At 39.2% G+C, this 16,739-nt stretch overlaps 1 long non-coding RNA gene across 2 annotated transcripts in view; it reads left to right on the top strand.

Annotated features, from left to right (window-relative positions):
* The window catches only part of LOC310883418, a 245,831-nt gene that overhangs the window by 144,932 nt on the left and 84,160 nt on the right, over nt 1-16,739 (top strand). Inside the window, exon 4 of one of the 2 annotated variants that reach the window (XR_014573523.1) lies at nt 554-625. The exons of the other annotated variant lie outside the window; for it this stretch is intronic. This is a non-coding gene — a long non-coding RNA (uncharacterized lncRNA). The remainder of the gene's footprint in view (nt 1-553; nt 626-16,739) is intronic. 2 annotated transcript variants of the gene reach the window in all.

Below are 16,739 nucleotides of genomic sequence, written 5' to 3'. Positions count from 1 at the left end.
ATCTTGATTCTGCCATCTTTAATCTTGCCCCATAGCAGGTATACAGTTAAATATCAAAGGAATAGGAGAAAGTGTGGACTTTTATTTTTCTTGCTTGGAGTAAACTCTTGACTTTCAATGTCCGCTTCAGCTAAAGCCGTAAGAATCAAAAGAGAATAACAGAAGCCTGTGTGAATGGCTTGCATGTTGGGGCAGTTCCAAAGCAACCAAATTTAACCTGAAATGTCCCAAGTAGCCACACTGTCCTTTGAGGTTCAGAACTGAATATTTATTCAATGGGACAGAAGTTGCCTACAGTTGACATCTCTCAGGAGCAGGTGAGGTATTTGCCAAGCGCACGTCCTCTGCCCCCGAGGTGCTGAGCCTTCTGGCTCGTGTTGCCTCACAAGAAGTTCAGGTCCCCTCGGGAGCAAGGGGACACCAAAGGCTCTAGTCACTTACATATTCTCTCTCTAAAAGAGAACAGGTCACCTAGCCCTAACTCAGGTAACTCAGATTTTGCCTCTTATTTGACAATTTCTTCTTTCTTTATTTCTTGAACGTCACCTGGCAGTCCTGATTGATACTATTCCATTGAAGCTGCCTTGAGGGTTTTCACTTGGGGAAAACAGAACGCAAATCTCAGGTAAGAGGAGTTACAGCCAGGGTCAGATGAATGCCTGAGTCCTTTGGGGGGATTTGGAGGCATTCAGATCCTGCAGATGTTGATACAGTGATCCCAACTAAAACATAAGTGGATGAAGGCAAGGAGAGAAAAGGCCAGGATGAATGTATTTTTGTTGGTGGTGGAGAAGAAAATCTGACTTTTAAAGCAGATTTAAAACAGATCACTTAGAAAGTGGACTCACAGCAACAGAAAGAATCTCTGCTAAATTTAACAACTTAAAATGCTTTGTGACTTTTGAGTGTGTGCCAGTCTTCTTGTTAGTTTTACGATGACATTCACTGCTTTGTTTAGTACCTTAGCACTTAGAAGGGAAAAAAAATCAGAATATTTGTATGTTGAGGGAGAGGAAATGACCCTTAAAAGTTACCATAACCATAATAACTTCAGCAGAGCTGTGAAAATTGTAAACAATAATGTGAAGTGCTTTCCCTCTTGATCATCTAAAGGACTTGTATGATTTCAACACTACTTTCCTTTCGTCTCGGACTTCTCAGTTTTGGAGTAGTCTTGATTCATGGAGTGGATTAAAATGTACAGCGAGATATGCCATACTCACACTTGGATCATAGCAAGCCATAGAGGTCACTTTTTGATAATTCTTGCTTTGCTTTCAGAGTGTGAAGTACAAATGGTTGATTAATACAGTAATTTTCAATCAATTGATAAATTAGTCATAATCTCTAGGTGGAGAAAATGCCAAGTAGTGCAGTCTCGTTTCCTCTGTCTAATTCATCCTGTGCTCCCAGCAACACGCTGAGGGAATGCGTAGTCTTGCAGTCATGGTAGTTTTTCTGACTGCAGACAGAGCTGTCAAACCACATGAAAGGCTGCTCATGAGAAAGTAGAAGTGAAGGCATAATGACATAACGGACATTTTCCACCAAGGAAGAAGTCACTATCAGCATGGAATTGGAAATATGCATTATTTTTTTGGTTTTGAATTTGCATTCTGTTTTGGTGCTGTCTAAATAAAATTTAGTAGAAAAGTAATATTTCATTTAATTTATTCAAGTCTTACTCCTTCAAAATGTATTAGTTTTCACAGGTTCTGTAGCAATAACACTGACTACTTTTTGTATACTCCATGTGAGAGTTATCTGTGCGTGAGATCAACATTCGCAGCACGTCCAACATTTTAACCTTTCCCTTTTTATATACAAACAGAAATTTCTGTGCTGTAGAAAATGATGATACATACACCAAAAGAGCATGCTTAAGTGAAAAGTTTTGCAATGTCTTCACTGTTGGAGATGATACCTGTTATGTAAGCTCAGGCTGTGTGTTATACATTAGGGAATGACAACTTTTGACAAGATGCCATGAAAACAATTTCTGAAAAATATTCCAGCCCTTCCACTTAATATTCTTAACCTGTTTAACATAAAGTGTTCTTCCAGTTCCACTAGAAAACAATATTTCACATTACATCTGAAGTATATGGTCATTGTTGTGATTTTATATTCTCTGATTTTATTTTTACTGCTCTTTTTGTTATTGCATGTTGCTGTAAAATGTATATTTGTTAATACTGTTGCTTTTGTCAGGGGTATGAAGATGTGAGATCTCTAACATCAGAGCAACACACTGGGCGAGTAGCTTACTATCAGAATCATTGAATACAGACTGTGTCATAAAAAGCACACGCTATATGGGAATTTAAGCCCAGTATGTTTATGCATGACTTGTCAGATGTATTTAATTATTTAACTGTATTAGAGAACCTATTAGGTATGAAAATCAGCAAGGGATAATCCCAGCTTCCACTTTTCAACCTAAGAGAAGAGTTTTTTCTTCCTTATAGGCAGTCACCAGTATGGATTGGTCTTCTTGGACATCCAAGAAGCCAGTAGTAGAACTTGGAAAGCATTTAACCAGGATTTAATGCTTAAACTATACGACAACCACATCAAAGAATAGGAATACACAGAATGTGTCTCTAGTGGACCGGTCTGATCTAATCTACCCATCTGCAGAACGCTAGTCCTGCCTACATTAGGTTTTAGAATATAAATGCTTCCTCTATACGCGGCTTAGGTGGGCAGCCCCAAAGCAGTGGAAGAAAGCTAGGTATATTAACATACACCGGAGTGCGGTACAGTCAGACTGGTAAGTGATATATCTGGACAATACTAAATTCCAAGTTCTTGCTCATTTAACCAGTAAAATTGCATCCACACTAGAAAGGTTTCACAGATTTAATTATGTTTTGGATTAATTAAAGCAGTAAAACTTTCTAATGTAGATGAGCTCTTGCTCATCTCATTGCTCTGCTTCCAGCACTCTGTCGGATTTGGAGTGGAATTGAGATGCTCTTATTGTGTCATTGTGCATACATCTAGCAGGGTTCCTAATGGCTTCACCCACTCTTGTGTTAACATTCGCCTTACCATTTTCACTTGATGACTGCACACTCATTACAAACCAGCCAACGCTACGGCTTTTTTGGGAAGCACATTTTCTTAGGCCCTGCGGCTTTCAGGCATGGCGGGATTTTATTAGCAAATTTGGTACAGTACAATCAGTATTACATCTGAAATGGTCTTATTTATTTTGTGATTATAACCCCTGGTTGTCTGGTATGCAAACAGGTGCCCTGATACTTTCTTCCACTGGAACAGAATTTGCATTCTGTCCACACCAGCAATTTTACTGAGGCAATGAATATGATAAATTGTCCTGACATCTAGGTCCAGTGGTGTCAGCATATTTATAATAGCTTCTGTTTTTCAGGCTTTTTTTTTTCCCTTTTGGCCCAAATATGGAGGTTTTGTAAAAGATAACAATGATTAGATGGGTCGATAAAAGAGAAAGTGAGAGAGAGAAAATCACGGCAATGTATACGTAAGAGGAGGTACTAGAAGAGCTATACAAAGTGGTGACATATTACGTGCTAGTTCAGCTTCAGTGGGCAGCTGTTTTCTATGCTTGTGCTCCTACCTAAGTGCCCTGTCCAGTTAGGAGTATGTGAAATAGCATTTTCACTGCTCCCTGTTGTATCAGCTGAGTGGCATAAAATAATGTTTCAGGTCATGGCTTGGTACTGAAGCAGGCTCTGTGTCTCTGGATAGGCTTCCTATTTCCATGCAAGACAGACTGAACGGCAAGAGCAACCCCAGGAGTTCCAACTTCATGATTAAGGTCCACAAATCATGAAACTGGATTAAAATCAGAAAATTTTAAAATGAATATTTCTCTTTCACTTGGACCTTTGGGACATACGTTTTGATCATTTTAAATATTTTCTCTACCATCATGAAAGCTTTCACCTTTCCTCTCACTTCTTTAAAAAGTAAAGTTAATATTTTCACAAAATGCTCTATTTGGATACTTAATAAATTGAAAGAAACTTCCTTTTAAGTCACTTAACTGTGCAAAAATATTGAAGCATTAAAACAGTCTTAAAAATTTTAACAGTAGAACTTGTACTATGAAGTAATACCAATCAAAATAAGTATTTCTACAATTTAATGGTACAAACCAAGCTAGTCTGAAACCTAAAATTATGGCCCTAATTATACGCTTTTGCTATACAGCTTTTGTGCTGTGTGAAAATGAGAAAGTCAAACAGAAGTCTGCCCTCTGGTACTGTGTGGCTGGTGAAAACCTGTACTTCTTGGTAAGGAGTTGTAAAACTTCTGCATGTGCTGGTTTGTGGTATGGTTCCTAAGGCTGTACTGGATCAATGAAGTGCTTAATGTATGCATTTGTTAGTCTAATTTAATAACAATCTGCTGAGAAATAAATAAGAAGGTGAGACCCTGGATGGGTATAGACCTTCACAGGGAAGTACAGTTGGATTAACAATTTACTGGCCTTAGTTTAGTCACAGTTGCTGACTGTGTGACTGTCACTCACTGAAAAGGCAAAGGAAAATGTGATTTAAATCATTCATTGATTATTAAACGTGCAAACAACAACAACAAAATAAAAACCTATCAAACCCCAAACACTGATCTACTCGCTGGTAAATATATTTGGATTTAGGAGGCAGTGCATTAAATATCTACATGTCTATGCCTCACCAGACCCAGGAGAACCGTAACTGGTTTGCAGGACACAGCAGCTCAGGCCGCCTTGGGGAGCACCCCAGATTCCTCCCTAAGAAATCACAGGAAGCACTCAGAGGCAAAGTTAACCCTGTGAGCAGCTGAGTGAGCCCCTACCATGGTCAGGCTGTTGTTACAAGCACTTTCTCTCCCTTACAACCGTATGTGGTTGGTGTAGCTGGCAGGACTTAAGGGTACAACAATCTTGCAATTTCAGCCAACAAAACATGAGGAGCGTCTCTAGCCAAGTCAATTCTGTGAGATCTGCAGGAACACGCAATAATTGGTTTTTATTTTTGAACAGCGATGTCCCCAGTACTGGTGATGCCCAGGATTAAAATATAGGATGTCTTTCTGATTACAAGAAGCTGGACAGTCTTGTACCAGCATTAAATTGATTTTAAGGGGAATGAGTACTATTTTTAGGCTTGAGTTCATAAACAGAATGGGACAAAAGGTCAGTCTGATAGGTATGGCTCATTTACTGCTAAGCAGGACAAAGAACCTCGTAATGGCTGCGTTTTATAATAACTGAAAAACCAATGGATGAGTGGGTATGGAGAATTAACTCCCTAATTTAAATGTTGCATTTGAATGTTATTGAAGACAATTATAATTATTTGAATCACTTAACTATATTTACATGTTTTGAGTTTCCCTTTGGGGTAGCTCCCTGGTTTCCTAACACACATCACTGGCTGGCAGATATTAGGCTGCAGTTAATAGCTTTGCATTACATGGTGATATTATTTCAAGTACCTGAATGTAGCAGCAGCAAAACACATCATGGGTTGTAGTTATGGTCAAATCAATACATTCATGCAAAATGAGGGAAAAATTAATGTCGTGCAGTCGATAGCTCTAGTTAGAAAAATGCCTGTTGTAAGAAGAAGCAGACTTAACGGTCTGCAGGGGGAAAAAAAAAAAGGGAAAAAAGAAGAAAGCTCAGGACTAAAGAGCATTGTGACACTACAGGATATGTAAGGAAGCTTAGGTACTCTATCAAAATTCCCTGTATCCCTCTAAGGAGAAACAGGACTTTATTATTTGTTCTTAAGGAAATAGAGTAACACCTCTAAATAGATAAACATCCCGGGGAGAACCAGCCAAGTGACAAAACCTGGCTTGGAGTCAGCCTTTATGTAATCATCTCTCTGCCTCCTGCATGGGAACTAAGCCCAGCAGGGAGAAGCAGGAAGGGAGGCAGGCTGTCTGCCCTCGCCAGCCCCAAGGTCTGGCTGCAGGGAGCTTGCCAGAGGCTGGCAGAGCTCAGAGTCTCTGTGGAAAGGCCTCTCCATTGCCAGTCCCTTTAAGCACAAGGGATGTTTTGGATTTCTAGGCTCATGTTCTCCAGGTGGAGAGGGTGTAGCAAGCTACAGGATGGGCAGATGGACCAGGCAGGCCAGGAAAGGCAGACTGAGAGGTTAACAGAATCAACCCAAGAAATGGAAATACCACCTGAAAGACGGGGGGCTAATGATACCACTTAAATATCTAAACATGCATGAACTGAAGGGTGAAATGGTGTGCAGCAGTGCTCGCTGTCAGGGGACAAGCTGCTACAAGTCTATCCATTTCTGCCTTGCCTTTTGCTGATGTGCAAAGATAATGTCTTTTAACATACATATTTTTGTGTTTGATATTTTTATTTTAAGTTTCATGCAGTTTTTTATCACTGGAAACAGAATTTCTCCTGCTGCAAACTGAAAGAAGGCTGGGTTGAGCTCAGGTGTGATAACAGGCTGCTGTTTCTGAAAGGGCCCAGTTGTGAGCATCTTTTTTAAGTGCCTTAGCAAGGACTTAGTAAGGCAGACCTGCAGATGCAGCGGGAAACAGCATTTGTTTCCTCAGTACTGTGATGGATGACTATCAACAGAGGACCCCTGTAAACAAAGAAAACTGTTGTTTCTCACACTGCAATCATCAGAGCACTCCGTGGTAGGACTCTGCTGCCTTAATTTAGACATCTGCAGCACAGACATCTCTAGCTGAGCTAGGCACACAGACTCCTTTTATAGTCCATGGAGAGAAATAGGGAATAATTTGTCTTATTCTACAGCAAATGTCTAAAGTGCCATATAAGTCATGCTTTAGAAATGCCTACGTCTCTCTAAGGACTATTAAGGTGTTTTAGATAACTAGTTGAAGACTTCTGAATTTACCCTTCTATAGCAGGTGAGATGAAGCCCTTTCCCTAGCACTCAAGCGAAGCAGCAAGACAGCCACCGCTGGGCTCCCTGCTGCAGACACGTCCCAGCCACGTGTGCACAGCCCGTGTCCTCTCGATGCTGCCCCTTCCCACCCTTTTCCACAAGTTCCTTTTCTGCATTTTCTGTGTCGGGTTCCCTGCAGGTCACTACCTCTGGGCCTGCTGCCCCCCATTTAACTTGTGGAGCAGCTTTGGGGCTCTCTGAGAGAGCCAGCATGTAGGGGAGTTGTTTCCTAGCCATTTACCCACTTTTATACAATGATTTGTACCCCCTATCAACAGGATCGAGGCCATGCATAGGGGATGTGATGCAATTTTCAGGACTAGATTGTGATCAGTATACTTTAGTCTACCTTTAATAAATCCAGGTAACTGCACAGTATTTAGCTCAAATCCAAACCTAGCAGCAAAGACGTCTTCCTTGTCTTGGGCAACCCTTGGGCTGCTTTGTGCCTTCCCATCTCAGCCCCAAGGTGTTTCTCTTAAGCTAATTTATAGAGGAGACGAGTGCTCATCTTGGTTTTCCGTCTCCTTGCACCTCCCATTTATACTAATGGCACCACAATTCCAACTGTTCTGCAGTCAAAATGAGGACTCCAGACAGAAATTATGGGCCAGATTAAGTTCTAATTTGCATTTAATTCTGGATGACGTCCCCCTCCTTCTCTTTTCACTCATATAAGCTCTGTTTCAGTGTTGCTTTAGGGTTTCCTCTGTCCTCTTTTGTGTTGTGGATTTGTTCCTTGATTGCAATGCGATTTCGATAATATCCATAATTGCTGAAGTTTCAGTAGCTAACTATGTTAATTGAGGCGCTGGACAGATGGCTCAAGCATCTGATATTAAGCTTACTGTGCTGAAAGGATGTAGCCAGCAGGGTTTGGAGAGTTACCATGGGAATGCACTTCCAAAGGCTGCTGAGTGTTAGAAGCATTACACAGTGCCACTCCTGCCAGGGCTGCAGTGACACTCGCTTTTAAGGGATCAAACAAGGCAAGAAAGGGTCAGTTTAAAAAAATCTCTGGAAAAATACTGTGGTGTGTTTGGATTCTCCAGTTAGCTGCTGTAGAGTCAACCAAAAGTGCTTTGCACATTCACTCCCAGAAAAGCAACAAAGCTATAATGAGCCTTTGTTTCTGGAATTAAGTAGAATTGTGATTTTGCAACTTTCATGTTAGAATTCGCAGTGAAATAAAATGTTTTGGGTTTTCTGAATCTTCAGTTTATCTCTCTGTAAAGACTTTTCAGTGGCATTCAGAAAAGGAGGACAGTTAGGTAGCTAAGAATTTTGATTTTAGCAAAATCCACAGTTGCTCAAGTTTCAGTAGATAACTGTGAACTGAGGAGCTGGACACTGGCTCAAGCATCATACATGAAGCCCGCAATACTGAAATGACGTAGACATTAGCTTCAGGGCACCATGTGGCTCCTCCTACTTTGCATGATTTAGGGCAAGTCATTTTATTTCTTCATAGCTGAATAATTAAATTTTAAGCCAACGTATTTTTCCCTTTGCATAGGCTGAGGACATGCTACCAGCCAGTAACTATCTTTCAGCTGACAGAGGGAATTCATGACAAGAGTTTCAGCCACTCTTTTAATTCTCTGCCTTTGCCCCATCCTCTCTCCTCCCTGCTGCCTCCTGCCCGCCCAGCACAGGAGTTCAGGCCCTCATGGGGCTCTGTTAGAGTTATCTGCGATTAATTGGTGTTTTCCCTTTGATTAGAGCGGTCTTTGGGGCCAGTCTGTAAGTAACATTTAAACCCCCTCGTCTTTCCCTTGGACGATGTTATCATCTGCGCGTCGCCATTTAATCTTTCATATATCTGTCCTGTAGAGGGAAACACAACAAACATGGGCCTAACACTGTGGATCAACTGGAAAACCTGCCGTTGACTTCAGCAGAAGGGTTTCGGGAGTGAAGAAATTATCTAATCTGATTCATGCCCATCACCATGGTAACTGAGCACTGTGTAGAAAATTACCTATATCTGTAAAATTGTTGGCACATAGACTGGATTCTTTCCTCATTTTTCCCCCTTATTTATACAATCAAAGATGCTTAGATTATTTTTTTTTCCTTGCTCTGCGAGAGTTACCTGAAATGTGGACGAGGGCCTGTGTTTGCTTCTTTGTTCTCTGAAGGAGTTCCCTAGGGTAAATATATTTACCATTTATCGTCTGTTCATACACACTGCGTATGTGTAGCTGAGTTGACTAGCAGATAAAAACTTTTTTTTTCTTTTTATCCTTTCAGTTTTTAAGATGCACAAATATAAATCCCATCTGCAGATACAACATCCTGAGTGCTGCATATTTCCAAACCCCTCCAGCAGCTGGGCTTTATGTTCCAGGTCACCTACAGTTATTTTCTTGTACTAAATTATTGTGACGTATTGCAAGAGTTCCTGGGTGTGATGTGAAATATTTATAACTGGGATTCCCAGCCAGCTCACGAGAAGTGGAGATGATGCAACATTATTTCCACATATTGATGGGTTTGTTTTCTTTTTTATTCAGCTGAAAAAAAATAACTTTAAAATTGCTTTTTTTTCCCCCAAAACCAAATATTCTGTTGAAAGGTGAGACTGCATGGTATATGGTGTGCTTTTGATCCCTCTTTCTGCCAATCTTTTCCAACAACAGAAGAAGAACTGCCCATGAATGTCACTCACAAATAGACCCGTGTACATTTGAGTGCCATGCTTTGTCAGTGAAAAGACAAGTAACAGAAAGGAAAAAAGAAAAACAGACTGATTATTCTGTTTTCTCCCAGAATGTGTTGTTGTTGTTGTTGTTATAGTTATTATTATTATTATTTATTTTATTGCAGTGCTTTATATTGTGTTAAGTATTTTCCATCTCTGGGCACTTTTTAGAATCTGTACATCTATTTCAGAATTTAGAATGGAGCTGAGATTTCTAGAAAATCTGTCTCTAGGGTATGATCTTCACAATAATTGTCTGGTCATAGTGAAAACCATGGAGAGGAAAAGGTCTGTCTGCCAGGGGCCTTGCCACCTCTCTCAGTGATTTCAAAGCAATGCTGTGATTGAGGGGCTTTAGGCAAGACGGCAAGACGTGTGTGCCATTTTTTATTCTTTCTAAGTAGCCTTCCTTTTGCAAGACTTGTAGCTGGAAGGAAATCTTAAAATGGTTAAAGTGAGCTGTACTTAAGTAGAGAAGGAATATATGCCAGCACTGCTCAAGACAGGCCCGAACATATGAGCTTCATTTTCACTGTGAAAAAAGTATCTTGGAGGCTAAATGCATTTGTGAGTCATGGCTGTAGACAAATCCTAGCCCTGCTTCAGTAAGATGGTGAATTAGAAACACTAACTGATGGCATTATGCCCTGTTGTTTTCATTGTAGTTTTGTTCTGCTCGTAAAGTGCTGCCCCTCGTTCTGAATCATAACAATTAGCAGTGAAAATACTCCTGCTGAAATAAACCAAAAGCTCATCGCCAGCTGCTCTGTTCTCTAGGCCACTTGGAGCACCATATTCTTTTATTCATTTTTCTTGAGAGCATCGTGCATTGCTGATGCAAATTTTTGATTTTCAAAACCCTTCATTGCCACACATATGCACAAAAAGGTCTAAAAGTGCCCGTGCTTCAGATCTTATGCCTTGTCTGAAGAATAGTTTGTCAAAAAAAAGGAGAGAGAAAAAAAAGTAATTAAGCAGAAATGACAAGCATTTATTCAACAGAAGAGCTCCTTAGGAAACTTTGGAGCACATCTGCTTACTTTGCCAAACAGGGAAAATATGTGCCTTTTTTCCCACTGATATTATCAAAAAACAGACAAATAAAAACAATATAGGGCATGTGCACTCCCTTCTGCTGTGCCTGTCATCATCACAACTACTACTGAGGTTTTGATGATAGCAAATCCTTAGGCAGAAGGCACCTTGTCTTTCATGCTCCAGGTCAGTCTTGCAAGAGGGCTGGCTTTCTTCTTTAGAAAGTTGTAAATATTCGTGTTACTCAGTATGTCTTCCAACATCCAAAAGGTACTGAAGAAATAGTTTCCATACAGATTTTATTATTAATTTATTCACACTTCTAGAATGGCTTTTTTTTTTTCTTATCTTAAATTTTAATTATGAAGAAAGGCTATAGATGCTGCTTAATTTTAAAGTAGTAGCATTTACTTTTCTCATAAGAATTCTTTTGGTCAAGATTTTTGTCCTGTGATCCACAGACCACAGTGCTGAGCAAAGGCAGCTGATCTGCTGCCGCTGCCACAGGTGGCTCGTGCAGTGGCTCGGTGTCTCTGCCCTGCACTGTACTGTTCCAGAAGGGGGTTGAAACCTTTTCAGGGTCCTTTTCTGAAAGAACAGTTTTGCAGTTCTGAGCTAAATTTTTATTGAAAGTTAAAGGGACATAGGTTCTTACAGGATAGTTTTCAAAGATCTTTAAGTGTTTAGACACTAAATGTTAAATTTCTTTTAGGCTTTAAAAATGTTTAGGTGTCTACTTCCTACTGATTTCAAAGCCTGCTTTTGAAAGTCCTGTCAGATGCCTTCAGCATCGTTTAGTTGCAAATGACAATGCCTAGATATTTTTGAAAGTGTCATCTCTCTATCAAGAAACATCTGCCATACATTACCACCTTAACCCCTGTAAAACAGTACGTCTCCATTGAAATTACTAGACCTGTCCATGGTTAAAAGGCAGTGTGAATTTAGCTTCTTATAAGGTAGACTTTTTTGTTCTATACTTGTAGTAAAAGCATTTGAGCAGCATTTGAGATTATTTGCTGCAATTGAATGAAACAATAAAGGAGGAGGTAGTTTTGTACAGTAAAACTGTGAATTTCTGCTTCCATCTAAAACTCATTGACCCTTGGTCAAAGCTCTACATTTCTTAAAATCACTTTCCTACCAAGTAGAAGTTGGGGGATGAGGAATGGAAATGGGTCAGGAGCTGGCTTTCCCACCTTGCTTAGGTAGCTCCCACCCCTGAGTCACCACGGAGGATGTCAGAATTTCCTGGAGCTAGCAGTGTAGGCCAGCCAGGAAGAAGGAAGTCAGCAACAGGAGAACTGGGCCTCTGGAAGCTGTGCCATTGAATCACAAGGCTTGGAAACTGTGCCTGGCATAACACAAATTCTTTGTCACATTTTACTCAAGACTTTAGCTATTGTCCCAGATTCTATGGTAAAATCCCACAGTGGTCTTTGCGAAACTATAGATAGTGTATCTGGCTCTGCAAGACACTTAGTCAAAATGCCGTTCCAGGATGCAGAGAGACAAGTTCTTTTTTTTTTTTCTTTTTTTTTTTTTCCGATATTACAGTGATGGAAATGATACTGCAGCTGGATCATTAACTTCAGTGCTGTCAGCGTGTTCTCACCATTGCATTTACATTAATTAGTCTACATATTATTATTTAACAGCACACTTCTCTTAGATGAATTCACTAAATGTACTTTTTGGCTCCCACTACGTTGAGTGCTTCTGCTTCTAAAGTAAGTTATTAAATGCTAGAAAATGTAGGAAGATATGTGGAAAGACACCTCAATACACACCTATACATTCACATTTGAATAGGTGCACCTAAAGATAATCCTGAACAATAACTTTCCTACAGAAATCTCTTGCTGCGTACTATGCAAACATTTCAAGCACTTTGCAAGTACTGTTTCAAGCACTATGCACTCCTTTCAAGCAGGAAAGAAAACAAAATGCAGAGTATCAAATTCAGAGGAGTGCATGTTTATGGATCTGAGAGGATGGATGAATGAATGGATCCACCTAGATTTTAGCATATATTAAGACACCGATCACAGCGCAGAAAAGGAACAGGAAAATATGCTGAGTATAGATCCTCACAATGGCTCCTTATGTACTAAGCACTCAGGTTATGCACAGCAATTAGTCTTCATTGCTTCGTTCTGCTGCATCTCTTCACAGCCAAATCTAGGCATTGAACTTTGAAGTATATTGTATTTGGACTGAAATGCAGTATCTCTTTTTTTTTTTTTTTTTTTTTTTTTTTTTTTTTTTTTTTTTTTTTTACATCTATGCTCATATGCTCGGTCAGGTGTTCAGTGCTGTCTTTAGCTGCAGAACTCAGCCTGGTCCTGTGGGCTGGAATGGGGACACCAGAGTTCCATCTTGCTCTCACAGTCAGAATTGTTATTGCAAATAATTTATAATGTAGCTTACATGGAAAAACTGAAATGTGTAATCAATAGAATAACTGAAGACTTGTGGGATTTTCCAGGAAGTATATTGGCTTTGAAGAGTAGTGGGGCTCTCTTTTATTTTTTTCCTCAACTTTCTTTTGAAAAGAAACAAACAAACAATAATAATAAAAAAAACCTCCTATGCAATATGTTGTGTGATGTAAATCTAGCTCTAAAACCGAGAAAATACAGAAGGAGTCCAAGGCAAAGAAATCAGAGAGCCTCCATATCAGACTTAATATGCGCTAAGAGAAGACACATTTTTTAATGAAGCAATTGTTTGTTGATTGATAAATATTTCTGTTTGTCAAATCTCTTCATGGGCAAGCAGCATTAGCATGGGGAGAACTAACCTGTTGTGTAGGCTGATGCACAGTTTGACTAAACACAGGGTGAAATATTAAAGGTTACATCTTTACATCAACAGAGTCATCTCCTTTTAAATATGAATATAAAGCTTTACACATTTAATAACCTTTTAAAATAACTTATAGCCAAGAGGCAGCTGTCTATAATGGATGAGAGTGAAAGGCAAGCTTAACTATGGGAGTCCAGATTTAAAGTGTTTTACTGGCAGTGAGATCAGGCAAATTTGACTGGAATTCCATTTAGGACTGAACATGACACCTGATACCATTTGCACTATGTCAGTCAACAGTTTGGAGTCGCAGTTTAGATAAAGGAACTGCTGAGACCTCTTTTCTGAGTGTGTTTAGACATCAGAGTTGCAAATAAATGCAGACATTGAATGCAAGAGGCATACACAAATTAATCTTATTCTTTGCCAAAGGGCCAGAAGTTCATTCACGTGTGAATATCCATCAAAGATTGTAACATTAGGTAATAAAAGAGCAAATGAAGCAAGATCTTAAGGCTTCCTCTACCCATGAAGTAGAACGTTTATTCAATAAGAATCAAATTAAAACTGTCGTATTGATTCTGTTAGTTCTGCAAAGCGTAGGGTTTTGATACCGATACTTCAAAACTGTTGCTATATTAGCAAATGCAGCCTTGTGGATGGGGCCAATTGCACGTATGCTAAGGCAATGAAAATGTTCTGGTGCCAACCCAGAAGACGACATTACCTTCAGATATTACACATATGCCCTAAGCTTTGTTGATGCTTTGGCAAAAATAAATAAATAAATCAGTGGAACATTCAGTGTTGTAATACTGGTGAGAAAACAACTGTCTAAATATTTCATTAGCTTTGATTTGATTTAAAGTTCAGGAGGTGCAGAGATGACGGTATTTTCTTCTAACCCAAATGACTCTGTTTTGGGTTTTGGGTTGTTATTTACTTCTGTAGGACAAAAAGTGCAGAATGTTACCCACTAATCATGATACCAGGTGCAAAATTAATTGACTCATTAACCTTAATCAGATTGTTTTACTTGTGAAGGTCTCATGTTCTGAAGATGATGGTGTCTTTAGCTTAGTCATAAATAAGCATTTACCACCCACTGTCGCAGGGCAAACATTCTCTTAGGAACACTTAAAGTGTATATAGAGGAAGCTCTTGTGGTTTATTTGAAGAACAGAACACATGCAGCCTTCTAGATAAGTGGGTGCTGTTAAAGAGGCAACTCCTTTGTTCCCCAATACCTGCATACTGTAAACTGGAATTTGCTGTAGTTAACCCATAGAATACAATTTTGCCATTGATTCCCTTAGTGTAATATTTCTTATTAGAAATATCTCAATATAGCATAGAAAGTGAACTGTTTATTATTATTATTACAATATCAACAAATTTGAGAAGTATTCTGAAACATTCATGATGATCCCAATACTACAATATTCTTATGTTTTAAGTATTTTTGAGTCCAGCTTCCATTAGTAAGACATTCTGTAATGTGCACCTCTTTTTCGTTGACGTATCTGTGGTTTTGTTCCTCTTGGCACAGAAAAACCAAACACCCACATCAGGAAAACGCATAGTATGTGAAACGAGAATAGATGAGATTTTCATGCAACCATAGCTTATGCTTTTTTTGGCAAGTGACAGTGAAAGAGATGATCCAAAAATGCATTTGCACATCAGTCAAAGGTCTGACTGGTGCTTATGTAGACATACTTTAGCCAGCTTTACCCCACCGAGCCTAGATGAACTGTGCTAGCTAACCCCTCCAAAACCTACCTACTTTCTCAGATTCATAGCCTGCAACGAGATCTGTGCTTGGTGTTGCATGTGCTTACCAGTTTGTTTTGTTGGCTCTAGTTTATCTACACAACCAACAATTGCTGACTGATTGCTGTATAACAGGAGGATATTTGTGCAGTTGGGATTGTATGGGGTCTAAGAAAAAGTGGAAGCACAATGCCACTATTGTTTTCTGTTGCAATGCCCAGAAGTGCTGTCTTAAGGATCTGTATACCTTGCTGAATTGCTACCGTTCATTTCAGAGCTCTTAATACTATTCTTAAGCAAAACAGACCTAAAACTAGAGGGGTTAACTGGCCCTATATCAACTCCCACACAGTAGAAAGAAAGCAGACCTGGCGGTGCTCTACCGCCTTCACAGTGCTTGGTAGTCACAGCATAGGGACAGGAGAAAACTAGAAGGAAAGACTCTGAGTTGCAGAGTAGCTACAAGAGGCAGCTATAGGACAGAAAGCCTCTCAAGCTGAGCCAGTATTTGAGAGGCACAATAAACACATAAAGATTTTTTTTTTCTCCTTCTCTTCCTTGGGTTGTGCTTTTTATGCTTCAGATCTTGAGATGCACAGCACGTAATCGGGTGTGTAGGAGGCAGAGACTCCATGATTGAACTGCTGATTTAAGTTAAGTTATATATTGCCCATAAATTGTTACTTTCTGGGGCTTATCGTCTTCATTAAAAATCACTTTGAACTGAACATTTGTATTATTTTATCAGCTTGAAGCTCGCTGTTTATGTCTCTAAAAACTCTACAGCTCTTGAGTTCTTAGACTTTTATTGAACCCTTGTACTTCAGATCTTTTAAAAGAAGAAACCCCAAACAAGATTTTTAACAGAGTTCCTCTTTTTTGAAGTATTCTGGTTCAAATCATGAGTAGTACTATGGAAATCAACAACTTTTTTAAATTACACAAATCCAGAGTTAGCTGACATTGCTATAAAACCACTCATTATGTAATGATGGTCATAAAACAGCAATTATACTATTTCGTCCTGAGTTTTAATTATGTAATTGCAATGACTATGTTGATTGAATTCTTAGAATGTTTAATGGTGTTAAAGAAAATATTATGACATTTTAACACGTTTTTCACAGTACTTTTAAATGACACCAGCATTCAAATGCTTTCCCACCCCTTCCTTATACATATATATATATATATATATAAATGTATATATATACTCATTAAAGGTGAAATTTATTTTCAGTGGAGCAGGAAGGAAGTGAAAACATAGTGCACATTGGATTGATCTAATTACCACATCTGGATCTTCCTATAAGTACTAATTTCCACCTTCCTGCTCTAAAAGGAGGTTGGTACTTTGCAGCATCATGCAGGCCATGCAGGATAAGTACATTAAACACTTAATATGTAACAGAGACAAATTTCCATTAGAGTGGGGAAGTGTAAAAGCACTGAACAAAGCACTGATATGGTCTCATCTGAAATATCTTTGCAAT

The sequence above is a fragment of the Anser anser genome (assembly GCF_964211835.1).
Source record: "Anser anser genome assembly, chromosome: 18".
In the NCBI taxonomy this organism is placed as follows: Eukaryota; Metazoa; Chordata; class Aves; order Anseriformes; family Anatidae; genus Anser; species Anser anser.
This window is presented reverse-complemented; position numbering and strand designations above follow the sequence as displayed.